At 39.3% G+C, this 13,909-nt stretch overlaps 1 pseudogene; it reads right to left on the bottom strand.

The window, feature by feature from the left end:
- Positions 1 to 5,315: 5,315 nt before the first annotated feature.
- LOC129904838 (5S ribosomal RNA) lies at positions 5,316 to 5,435 on the bottom strand (annotated as a pseudogene).
- Positions 5,436 to 13,909: the final 8,474 nt, after the last annotated feature.

Raw genomic sequence — 13,909 nt, 5'->3', positions numbered from 1 at the left:
GGGCTTGACACGTGTCACCACTTAGGGGTTGACATGTGACACCCCTAAAAATAGCCTATATATATATGTTTTATGACTTTAGTTCATACTTATCCTCTAGTCATTCTTATCAAGAGACTTCTAGAGAGAAAAACAAGAGAAGAGAAATCTAGAACAAGAGAGAGGAGAAACCTTAAACTTGAGAAAGAGAGCCATGGATTTAGAGCCAAAAAAGGGTAAGTTCTCCGATTTTGTTCCATGAATTAATTATCTAGGGTGAACCACGAGGTTATGAAGGTGTTATTAATGAAAATTTATGATTTGGAGCAGCCCAAAACGTTATCAAATAGCCATGAAGTTTTAGGCGTGCTAAAGGAACTTCTGAGCCAACTTTCGATGAGTTTGATGAGTTTCGGTCAAGGTAAGGGTTTCCCTTTCAAATTGGAATTTATGATGTTGTTTTGAGGCATATTACATGTCTTAAATAAGGTTGGAAGTGGAAAAATTTCATAAGTATGCTCGACTCTAGAAACAAACTAAGTTAAAGTCATAGTAGCTAAATCAAAGTCGTGTAGTGTGTCGTCATTGTGGTGCTGCAGTTTCAGCTGGTTGGGTTGTGTGTTTCAGGGATGTAAAGTGTTTTAAAAAGGGTGTGGGTTCTTCTGGTTTCAGCCACATAATCCTCCATTTGGTATAATTAAACATTTTGCGAAATAAAGATTTAAAAACTCTATTTTGGTATCGTAGTTTGGAGCTAGTTGTTTGGCACTTGTATTGTGTAATGTTGAAGTGATTTACTTGTAAATATTCTGCTGGTTGTTGTTTTTGGTATGGTTGTTGATATTTTGGACGAGTCGAAATGTCGAGGATGTTGAAGTTATAGAGGAAATACTATCCGATTTTTGATAACTTCGGAACTAGTAACAAACTAGTCGAGGGTAATGGATAGGAAATGACTCCTATTAATACTTGGTTGTATAGTGGGATATTGGAAAATGAAAGTCTGTTAACCTTAGTATTACTTTCATGTCAAATAGGTTAAGGAGGTATCAACACAAGCCGAATTTCGATTAATCCTTGAAAAGGTATGTAAAGCTATCTCCTTTCTCTTGGCATGTCTTTGGCATAAGTAAATAGAGCTGTCTTTCTTTCCTCTTGGTATGCTTTTGACATAAGTATGATGTTATTATGCTATAATTATTCACCAAGCCATGAAGGGCCAGGTATGATATATACATATGCTGACTCCATGAGGGAAAGTAGAGAGTATGTAAAGCTTATTCTTTCTCTTGTCATGTCATTGGCATAAGTATGTAAAGCCCATCCTCTCTCTTTTTTTGGCATGTCTTCATATAAGTATCACATGATGCAAGCTTTGGGGAGTATCCCATCCATAAAGCTCCGATCAAGATTTATGAGTCTTACCAACTTCCTAATGTTAGAACTTCCATAATAATGGAGTTACGGCTCTCAAGCCTTCCATGTGATGGAAAGTAGTAAGTACGTAAACTATCCTCTCTTCTCGTTTGGCATATCCTAAAGGTTAGTGATACGTATACAAGCTGGGGTAATCTCATTCTTAAGTTCCGAATAGGATTCTTGTCTCTTACTCATTTTTTGATGTTAATGCTCTTATGGTAGTTTAGCTACTACCCTCGAACCTTCTGTACATAAAATAGGAATTGGCGTGTGGAAGTTCATATGCTCAAAGACGCTATAGTGACTCATGTCCTTACTTTGATAAGCTCCTATTCCTAAGGACTCTATGACAACTAATGCCTCTGATTTCATAAGCCATTTGGCATTACTTGATAAATGCCTATGATTCCTGAGACTCTAGTTGATACGACCCCTAATGACACTTAGAGGGCACTTAGGATAAGTACCATTCAGAACCTCAAAGGATATCCAATATGATCATTTTATTGAGTCTCAGATGATAATAGGATGATTATGACACCGAGTCCCATAAAGGGTCGGGTACGGTATATGATAATTATGATACCGAGTCTCATAAAGGGTCAGTGCGGTATATGATAATTCTGACACCGAGTCCCATAAATGGCTGGGTACGGTATATGATGATTATGACACCGAATCCCATAAAGGGCTGGGTACGGTATATGATGATATAATGATACTGAGTCTCATAAAGGGCCAGGTATGGTATATGATTATATGATGACACTGAGTCCCATAAAGGGCTGGGTACGATATATGATAATGTGATATCACCAAGTCCTATAAAGAACCGGGTACGGTATATGTATGCAATGATATAATATAATGATGTGGTGTTGAGGTATGATATACAATTATGGCCCCGAGCCCCATAATGGGCCGGGTGCAATATATGATAACGATGTCCATGATTTGTCTCGTCGGACACAGGTATAGTGCCTTACTGAGTATCATATTATTTCTGGGATCTCTACTTCAGATGTGACTTCATTTATGAAATGTCATGCTTTATATACTCAAACATACATCGTACTGACCCCTTTATTCGAGGGACGGGGGCTGTATTTCATGCCCGCAGGTCCAGGTACTTATTTTAGAGATCCGCCAACTTAGGTTTTCCGCTCACTTTTTAGAACTGCTCTATTATCCTAGAGCCTAGTCTTTGGGGTAAATATCTAGTGATATATGTATTTATCCAAGGGTACGACGGTTCCCTATCCCTTCATGTATTACTATTGATATTCTTAGAGGTCTGTAGACATGTGTGTGGGTGTGTGTAAATGTGATCCAGCCATATGTGGTTCATCTATACTAGTGCGACTTATGTTTTGGAATGTCCCCTTCCCAATGACAGCCTTATCGGCTTGCATGCCCTTGCATGACATGATGCAAATAAAAGAGGCTATATGCAAATGAATTTTCTACCACTCTCTAGATTTTTGTGTATAATTCTTATAGTTGATAATTTTGTATACGGGGTCCAGGTCCGACCCCAGTCACGGCCCACAAAGTTAGGTCATGAAAGAAGTGGTATTAGAGCAGTCCTTCCTTGGAATGTCTATAGACAGTGTCTAGTAGAGTCTTGTTTATCAGTGTGTTGTGCACCACATCTATAAACAAGAGGCTACAGGACATTTACGATATTATCTTTCTATCTGTCTTAGATCGTGCGATAGAGCTATGTTCTTAGGATGACCTTTCACTAACCTACCATTATGTTTGCAGTAATGCCTCCAAGGAAAGCAACAACCACCCAGAAGGGCAAGTCGGTGGCGGGGGAAACCAGTCAGGCCCCAAGAGTTACTACAGCTCGTGCTCAGTCTATACCGAGGATTATGATCCAGTCGGCAAGCTTTACTATGCTGCCACCTCTAAAGGAGCTTAGGGCAGTAGCAACTATAGATCCGGTAACCCCAGTACCGGAGCCTCCATCCTCATAGCCAGGGGAGGAAGACAGGGCTATGAGAGATGCAATGCAACTGCTAATCGAATTAATGGCAGGGCAGGCTCGGAAACATGGGCTGGATGGTGCCAATAGGCAAGATAGTCAGAGGGCTCGTGACTTTCTGGCTTGTAACCCATAGAGTTTTATGGGTCAAGACCTATAGATGACCCACAGGAGTTCATTCGACAGATGCAACATACATTAAGAGTAATTAGGGCCTCGAAAACTGAGTCTATTGAATTGGCGTCATATCGGCTATGTGATGTAGCCGTTAATTGGTATGTCTTGGGAATTATCGAGGGGCGAGGGTTCTCCTCTAGCAGAATGAGATGAGTTTGTAGAAGCCTTTCTTGGATACTTCCTATCTCTAGAAATGAGATGAGCTAGAATTGATAAATTCTTACAGCTAAGGCAGAATGGTAGAAGCATTAGAGATTACAGCCATGAGTTTGACTTGTTTACGAGGCATGCGCCCACTATAGTAGCTGATATGGCTGATAAGGTGCATCACTATGTGATGGGGCTAGACCATTACTTAATTGATAGTTGTATGACCATGGCTTCTCAGCCAGGCATGGATATTGCCTGGGTACAGGCATACGCACAAGGGGTGGAAGATCGGCATTGGGGGCGTCAGCCCGATAAAGATTATATCGGAAGCCAACAGAAGAGAACTAAATCAGTTGGGTATTATGGCAAGCTCTGAGGTGGGCATCCTTGGCAGTATAGCATATATCCTCCTCAGTCGGCCCAGAGTGCACCCCCACAATTCCCAGGTAGAAGATTTGGCAGAACAAGGTATTCAGGAGCCAGTCAGAGCTCCATGGTTTCAGGTTCATAGAAAAATAGGGGTTCACGTCAATTGAGGTTATCTTTGCCTCGGTGTTCTCATTGAAGTAGGTTTTATTTTGTGAAATGTCCTTTTTCCACCAATGCTTACTTTGCTTGTGGCCGTCAGGGCCATGATATGAGAGAATGCCCATCTAGAGGCAGTCCAGGAGGTGCAGTTCAGCCTACCTAGTCAGTTGCCGATCCTTCTTCTTCTGTGTCTATGCGCCATATGGGGCGGGGTATGCAACACCAATAGGCTATGGTAGAGGCTGAGGCAGAGCTTCCAGTTTTAGCGGTCCTTTGAATGACATATATGCCTTGGTTGGTAGACAGGGCCAGAAGGTGCTATCAAGCATGGTTACGGGTATATTATTAATCTTCTCCCAAGATGTGTATGCATTGGTAGATCCAGGCCCCACCCTATTATATATATCCTTTTGTTATTGATATTTGGCGCCCTGTGTGGCTTTGATAGACTATGATATGCATATATGTGTTGGCCCTATGAGGCATTGTTAGTATTTCCTGCGTGCAAGTTTTGAGATAAGAAGGAATATTAAGGAAACTCTGTCGAAATTTTCCTAAGAAGTAAAAAGAGAATGAAATATAGGGTTGTAATATATCTTGAAAAGGTCGTATTCATAGTAATGGTAATTAGAGAATTGATACTGAGATGGTAAGAAGAATTGAGACGGATATGAATGCCTTAGGACAGCTGGTGGAATATGTAAACTGGAATAAACCAGGAGACGAAAAGATTATGTCTACCTTATACATGTTGTATTAGAATGGTTATGCAACCTATGAATATGTATATGATGAGTATAGGGTCAAATGAGAAGTACGCGATAAAAGGAACTAGAATGTTTTGGATACGTTCCAAAGAGATGTCAAAATAGGTTAGACCAAACTACCGAGATGGAGTGAGTACTAAGGGAAAAATAGGACCTAGCCGTGGTGGAACTAAAGATCTACCCTGATACCGGTTGTAATATAAAAGAGGAAAGGGGCAAGAAGAAACATGAAAACTAGCGAGACGAAGCTAAGGTAAATCTTGGGCTAAGTTAAGTTCCATGCACATTATTGCAAGGTTTGTAATGAAACGTGACACAAGGACTTCTCGGGGGGGTCACCCATCCTAGTACTACTCTCACCCAAGCACGCTTAACTTCAAAATTTTGGTGGGATCTAGTGTGTTAGTGCTGGTATGATCGCACAAGATGGAAGAATAGGAACTAGCAGTGAAGCAATGACATGAGATTATGTACCTAGAGTGTTATAAGTTAAGTTAAGGGAATTGTAAAAGGGCTTAAGCAAAACAAGCAAGATTAGCTGATTACTAACAGATAGCACATATGTATGCCACAGTTTTTCAACATAATACCAGTTAATGATAGGCAAACCACGGAATGTCTATACAGGCCATTGTGTGAGGGAATTTTGACACCACTTGGCAGCCAACTCTAAGGGGCAAAAAGCAAAACCCAAAAGGTAAGGGTACTAGTTGATGCCATCTAAAGAAGGCAGTAAGTAATACACGAGGTCGAAGATTCCACAATACGACCTTGGAAACAAGACTCACTTCGCACTCTATGGAAAGATGATTCTGGAGGGAATGTTACCCGCAAATTAACAATATCAGACCATGCTCCTTCAATCAAAGACTATCTGCTCAGTCGAGAAGGAGTGAAATTATAGGTTAAGAGGGTGGTAGGACCTTAAGGAGTCCCCATAGCTATTGTCCCAGATGAAGGAGCCCAAGTTATAGTTAACTACCGAAGATTAGTCCGCGAAGAGATTAGGAAGATAGATAGGTCTTCGCACACCATTTTACCCTCAAACTGATGGACAGACTAAGCTTGGTAGATACACAGTAGACAATATGTTGCGGGCCTATATGGTTGACCCTAAAGGTAATACGGATAATTGCCTACCACCTACCAAGGGTACTTACGATATTAACTATCATACCAGTATCCAGGTAGCCCCGTATGAGACTTTGTATGGCAGACAGTGTAGGTTGCCAATTGGTTGGTTTGGTGTTAGTAAAACACGACTAATAAGCCCAGACGTGGTTCAATAGATGAAATAGAAGGTGAAACTTATTCGGGAGAGATTATTAGCAGCACAGAGTCCACAGAAGTCATACGCGGATAATCGATGTTGATCTCTAAGGTTTCAAGTTATAATTAAGCACTCTCAAAAGTGTCACCCACAGAGAAAGTGATGAGAGCCAGCAAGAAAGAGAACCTTAGTCTGTGATGCATTGTCCCTTATCATATCTTCCACCGAATAGGCATGGTTGCCTACGAGATGGACTTACCAGCGGATCTGGAAGCATTATATTTAGTCTTCCATGTGTCTATGCTTTGGAAATGTATTGGGGATCCATCCCGTGTATATCCCATAGATGATATCTAGGTCACAGAGGAGTTATCCTATGGCGAGCAACCTATCTCCATCCTGGATTGGCAGATTAGAAGATTGCGGACTAAGGACTAGCTTCTATCAAGGTGCTATGGCGAAATCAGAATCGCGAAGAAACAACCTGGGAAGCTGAAGAGGAAATAAAACACAAGTATATGTACCTATTCCCTATGGCTATAGGTAATCCCAACTTTTGAAACTTTTATATTAGTTACTTGGTAAAAGTATGGGTTATTGCAATAGACAGGAATTTCCCCGTAATCTGTATAAGATCTTAAGGAAGATTTTGGTTCATATTCGAGGACGAATGTCCTAAAGGGGGGAAGGATGTTACACCCCATACTTTTGTACCTTGTAACGCGTTCTTAAGTCTCTTGAAAGTTTCTTAAGTTTTTTGTAAGGGTCGTAAGCCTCTTAAGTTTCTTAAGGTTTCTTAAAGTTTGTTAAAGCTTCTTGAGAACTCTTAAGCTCTTAAGGGCTACCATGTGATCTGGATAATCTATAACGCTACCAAATAACTCTAAGGAAAGGAGAATACGATACCCCATAGTAGACAAGATTGGAAATAGAGTTATAAGAATCCAAAAGAAGTTAGAGACCAAATAATGAGTTGTAGGACTCGACTTATTTATGCAAGATACCAAATTGGAAATCTTACATACTTAAGCTACTTTAGTACATACCAAGCTTACGTAGCTAGGATTACATAGGTTTATAAAGTAAGATGAGACTATGAACCCACGAGGGGAAAAAGAGAGCGCCATGTGGATGAAAATGGAGCAAGTATGGTGGGTCCCACATGCCACACGGCAGCCCATGGTTGGAGGTGTGGTGCATTGGCCCTATAAGGGCTTGACACGTGTCACCACTTAGGGATTGACTGTGTCACCCCTAAAAGTGCCCTATATATATATATATATATATATATATATATATATATATATATATATATGTTTTATGACTATAGTTCATACTTATCGTCTAGTCATTCTTATTAAGAGACTTCTAGAGACAAAAAGAAGAGAAGAGAAATCTAGAACAAGAGAGAGGAGAAATCTTAAACTTGAGAAAGAGAGCCACGAATTTAGAGCCTAAAAGGGTAAGTTCTCCGATTTTGTTCTGTGAATTAATTATCTAGGGTGTACCATGATGTTATGAAGGTGTTATTAATAAAAATTTATGATTTGTAGCCTCCCAAAACGTTATCAAATAGCCACAAAGTTTTAGGTGCGCTAAAGGAACTTCCGAGGCAAGTTTCGATGAGTTTGACGAGTTTTGGGTAAAGTAAGGGTTTCCCTTTAAAACTGGAATTTATAATGTTATTGTGAGGCATATTACATGTCTTAAATAAGGTTGTAAGTGGAAAAATTTCATAAGGATGCTAGATGCTAGAAACAAACTAAGTTAAAGTCATAGTAGCTAAATCAAAGTAGCGTATTGTATCGTCGTTGAGGTGTTGCGGTTGCATATGGTTAGGTTGTGTGTTGCAGGTCTATAAAGTGTTTTAAAAAGGATGTGGGTGCTTCTTTTTTCAGACACACGATCCTCCATTTGGTATGATTAAAGATTTTGCGAAATTAAAGATTTAAAAACTCTATTTTAGTATCGTAGTTTGGATATAGTTGTTTGGAGCTTGTATTGTGTAATGTTGAAGTGATTTACGTGTAAATATGCTGCTTGTTTTATTTGTTGGTATGGTTTTTGGTATTTTGGCTGAGTCAAAATCTTGGAGATGTTGAAATTATAGAGGAAATGTTGCCCGATTTTCGGTAACTTCGGAACTAGTAACAAACTAATCGAGGGTAATGGATAGGAAATGACTCCTATTAGTACTTGGTTGTAGAGTGGGATATTGGAAAATGAAAGGCTATTAACCTTAGCATAACTTTCATGTCAAATAGGTTAAGGAGGTATCAAGACAACCCGAATTTCGATTAATCCTTGAAAAGATATGTAAAGCTATCTCCTTTCTCTTGGCATGTCTTTGGCATAAGTAAATAGAGCTATTCTTCTTTCCTCTTGGTATGCTTTTGACATAAGTATGATGTTATTATGCTATAATTATTCACCGAGCCATGACGGGCCGGGTACAATATATGCATATGATGACTCCATGAGGGAAAGTAGAGAGTATGTAAAGCTTATTCTTTCTCTTGGCATGTCATTGGCATAAGTATGTAAAGCCCATACTCTCTCTTCTTTTTGCATGTCTTCATATAAGTATCACATGATGCAAGCTTTGGGAGTATCCCATCCATAAAGCTCCGAGCAAGATTTATGAGTCTTACCAACTTCCTAATGTTAGAACTTCCATAATAATGGAGCTACGGCTCTCAAGCCTTCCATGTGATGGAAAGTAGTAAGTACGTAAACTATCCTCTCTTCTCATTTGGCATATCCTAAAAGTAAGTGATATGTATACAAGTTGGGGTAATCTCATTCTTAAATTTCGAATAGGATTCTTGTCTCTAACTCATTTTCTAATGTTAATGCTCTTATGGTAGTTTAGATACTACCCTTGAGGCTTCTGTATGTAAAACAGGAATTGGCGTGTGGAAGTTCATATGCTCACAGATGCTATAGTGACTCATGTCCTTACTTTGATAAGCTCTTATTCCTAAGGACTCTATGACGACCAATGCCTCTAATTTGATAAGTCGTTTGGCATTACTTGATAAATGCCTATGATTCTTGAGACTCTAGGTTATACGACCCCTAATAACACTTAGAGGGCACTTGGGATAAGTACCATTCTGAACCTCAAAGGATAGTCTAGTATGATCATTTTATTGAGTCTCAGATGATAATAGGATAATTATGACACTGAGTCCCATAAAGGGACGGGTACGGTATATGATGATTATGACACCGAGTCCCATAAAGGGCCAGGTATGGTATATGATTATTATGACACTGAGTCCCATAGAGGGCCAGGTATGGTATATGATGATTATGACACCGAGTCCCATAAAGGGACGGGTATGGTATATGATGATATAATGACACTGAGTCCCATAAAGGGCTGGTATGATATATGATGATATAATGACACTGAGTCCCATAAAGGACTGGGTACGGTATATGATATTATGATGACACCGAGTCCCATGAAGGGTCTAGTATGGTATATGTATGCAATGATATAATATGATGATGTGGTGCTGAGGTATGATATACGATTATGGCCCCGATCCCCATAATGGGCCGGGTGCGATATATGATAACAATGTGCACGATTTATCTCGCCCGACACAGGTATAATATCTTATTGAGTATCATATTTTTTCCTGGATCTATACTTCAGATGTGACTTTGTTTATGAAATGTCATGCTTTACATACTCAGCCCATATATCCTACTGACCCCCTTTTCTTTTTTGGGGGAGGGGGTGTGTTTTATGCCCGCAGGTCCAGGTACGTTTTTCGGAGATCCACCGGCTTAGGCTTTCCACTCAACTATTTTGGAAGTGCTCCATTGTCCTGGAGCCTAGACTTTTGGGTAAAGATCTAGTGATATATGTTTTTATCCAAGGGTACGATATGGCCCTATCCCTTCATATATTACTATTGATATTCTTAGAGGTCTGCAGACATGTGTGTGGGTGTGTGTAAATATGATCCAGCCATATGTGGTTCAGCTGTACTAGTATGACTTATGTTTCGGAATGTCCCATTTCTAATGGCAGCCTTGTCGGCTTGCATGCCCTTACATGACATGATGCAAATGAAAGAGGCTATATGCAGATAAATTTTCTACCACTCTCTGAATTCTTGTATATAATTCTTATAGTTGATAATTTTGTATACGGGGGTCCAGGTCGGATCCTAGTCACGGCCAATAGAGTTGGTTTGTGACAGAGCATTTATCTATGCACCCGATGAACAATTAGAGCGTATGCATGGATGACCAAAAACTGAATGCTTGCATAAAAAAAGACCACTTCCAAATTCCTTTCATGGACCAAATGTTAAATCGTCTTGCGGGTCGTGGTTAGTACTTCTCTTTGGATGGGTATTTCGGATATAATAAGATTTTTATTGCTCCCAAAGACCAAGAGAAAACAACCTTCATGTGCCTTTATGATACTTTCACTTTTAGGAGGATGTCTTTCAGGTTATGCAATACTCCCACAACTTTTCAATGATGTATGCTTTCCATCTTTGCTGACATAGTAGAGGATACTATAGAGGTATTTATGGATGATTTTTAGATCGTGAGGGATACATTTGGTTCATGTCTTGAACATCTTAGTCAGGTTTTACAAAGATGTGTAGAAACTAACCTTGTATTTAATTGGGAGAAGTGTCACTTCATGGTGAAAGAGGGTATCTTATTGGGTCACAAAATTTTGGGAGAAGGTATTCAAGTGGATTAAGCAATAGTTGAAGTGATTGCTCAGTTACCTCCTCTTATTTTAGTGAAGGGTGTATCGAGTATTTGGGACATGTCGGGTTTTATTGAAGATTCATTAAAGACTTTTCTAAGCTAGCCTATCTATTGTGCAAGTTGTTTGAGAAAGAAAGTGTGTTCGAGTTTGATGAGGCTTGTGTTAATGCATTCTTGTGTCTTAAAGAGAAGCTTATATCGGCTTCGATCATTGTTTCTCCAGATTGGAGCATTCATTTTAACCTTATATATGATTCAAGTGGTGTAGGTTTGGCGGTTGTTCTTGGCTAGAGAAAGGGAAACTTATTCCACCCCATCTACTAAGCTAGTAAGACATTGAATATAGCCCAAAAGAACTACACGGTTACTAAACAAGAGTTATTGGCGATGTTTATGCATTTGAAAGGTTTCGTGCCTATCTCTTGGGTACGAAGATAGTGTTTCATATTGATCATACCGCGATCTAATTTTTAATGGAAAAGAAAGATGCAAAACCTAGTTGATCCATTGGGTACTATTGTTGCAAGAATTTGACTTTGAGGTCAAGGATCGTAAGGGTTGCAAAAATCAGGTGGTCGATTATTTATCAAGGCTTGTATCTGATATGGTGGTATCCAAAGAAAAGGATATCAACAAAGCCTTTTTGGATAAATTAGTAATGGGGGAACTCATAGTTTACTCCCGTGGTATGTAGATTTCACCAATTTTGTAGTATGCGGGATTCTCCCTCATGGTTTGAAATTTCAACAACCCAAAATATTCCTTTTAGATGCAAAGAAATACTATTGGGATGAACCCTATTTGTTTAGAGAATGTGCCGACCATATGATCTGGAGATGTTTCCCGAAAATGGAAGTTGAAGCAATCCTTACTGCTTGTCATTCATCACCCATAAGTGTCACTATAGTGAGGTTTGAACTGCAGCTAAGGTTCTTCAACGCGGCTACTATTGTCCCTCCTTGTATTAAGGCACCAATGTATTTTTAAGAAAGTGTGATCAGATCCAAAAGAAAGGAGGTTTGTCTAGGCCACATGAGTTGCCACTCACTATAATCTTAGAAGTTGAGTTATTTATGTGTGGGGGATCGATTCTATGGGTCCATTTGTGAGTTCTTATGGGAACAAGTATATTTTGGTTGTGGTTGATTATGTGTCGAGCTGGGTAGAGGCAGTGGCCTTACCTAACAATGAGGGATGAAGCATGGTTCAATTTCTCAAGAGGTATATATTCACAAGATTTGGCACCACGCTTGCTATTATTAGTGATGGTGGGTCTCACTTTTGCAATCGTTTATTTTCCTCCCTACTAAGAAAGTATGGTATCAGTCATAGAGTTGCCACGCCCTATCACCTGAAAACTAGTAGGCAAGTTGAAGTGTCTAAGTGTTGGAGATGAGAAAAAGGATTATATGGAAGTAATGCATTCCGAATGATATATAGGTAGTATAAGATCCCCTCGTGTGCAGAATAAAAGATAGACATAGATGGGAAAAATGATAAGGGAATTTTAACGGAAGTACCCAAGATAGATATGATTAAATGAATACAAGTACGGAATGAAAGGAGAACGTACAGTTATGAATTTAAAAGGGTAGTACGACTACATAGTGATAAGGTAAGGCCCTGATTGAGGCGAACTTGGTATGTTGTTGTAAATAAAAATTAGGAGTTTGTGTTGGGTATGCAATAAGAGTACAAAGGCAGGACGTATAAAAGGGTACTGCGTGCACATGATTTTACCTCAAAAATAGTGAAATCCTTAAAGGACAAAGATGGAAGTTTGAGGAACTAATGGAGCAAGTACGAGAAATACAAATGTAAGATGGAAATGACTGACACTACAATATATTTGATATGGATGCTTAAACTTCAAATAAGGTCCTTTGCTGAAACAAGCTAGTAAGGTTTGAAAGTTGGCAATAAATAAATGGAAGTCAGAAAGCTTATCCAACCTACAAATGCTTATACGTTAAGAATAAGGCCAAGTAAGTGAGTACATTATAAGAGGAGTAAGGGCTCACTAATGATAATGTAGTGAGGATATTGGTATACGTTACAGAGGGATGCAAATATGGGCTAAGTTGAGCACCTTCATATATTCTTGCAAAGGTTGCAATATAATGTGTGACAGACGATTAAGAGAAAAGTCTGAGTAAAAGAGCAATAGAAGAGTCTGGGCTAAAGATAAAGGAATGACACGAGATAATATGTCTAGGGGTTGTTATGAGCCAGGCTAAGGGAATTGTAGGATGGGTTAAGCAAGACGATCAGAACTAGTTGGTATTAAAAGATGGTGAACTTATATGTCAAAAAGAAAATTCAGAACTATACCAGTTAGTGATAGAAGGAGCACGAAGTAGCTATGTAAAGTTATTATATGAGAGAACTCCAGCGTTACTTGGAAGCCAACCCTAAGGGTTGAGGTTGAGAGCTAAAAAGTAGAGGGATAGTTTAAGTCTGTGAAAAGAAATAGAAAGGTAATCCGTAGAGTGGAAGATTCCAAAATATGGACTTTATTATAGGCTCACCTTGCGCTTATGGAAGTATGAGCCATATGGGGTATTATAGATAGGCTGATAACAATCAGCCTATTTCCTTCTAGTTAAGACTACATATTTAACTGGGGATTATATGAGGTTGTATATCAGAGAAGTAGTAAGAATTCACAAGGTTCCCACATTTATTATCTTAGACAGAAAAGTTCAAGTTACCACTAACTTCTGGAGATTATTCTAGAAGGGATTGGGAATATAGGTGAATCTTAGTACGACATTTCTCCCTTAGATTAATGGACAGGTCGAGCGCACCATTCAGACGCTAGAAGACACGTTGTGGGCCTACATTATTGACTTCAAAAGGAATGTTGGTCACCTATTGGCT

The sequence above is a fragment of the Solanum dulcamara genome, chromosome 1, assembly GCF_947179165.1.
Source record: "Solanum dulcamara chromosome 1, daSolDulc1.2, whole genome shotgun sequence".
Classification (NCBI taxonomy): Eukaryota; Viridiplantae; Streptophyta; class Magnoliopsida; order Solanales; family Solanaceae; genus Solanum; species Solanum dulcamara.
Note: the sequence above shows the minus strand (reverse complement) of the source record. Positions and strands in the feature narration are given on the sequence as shown.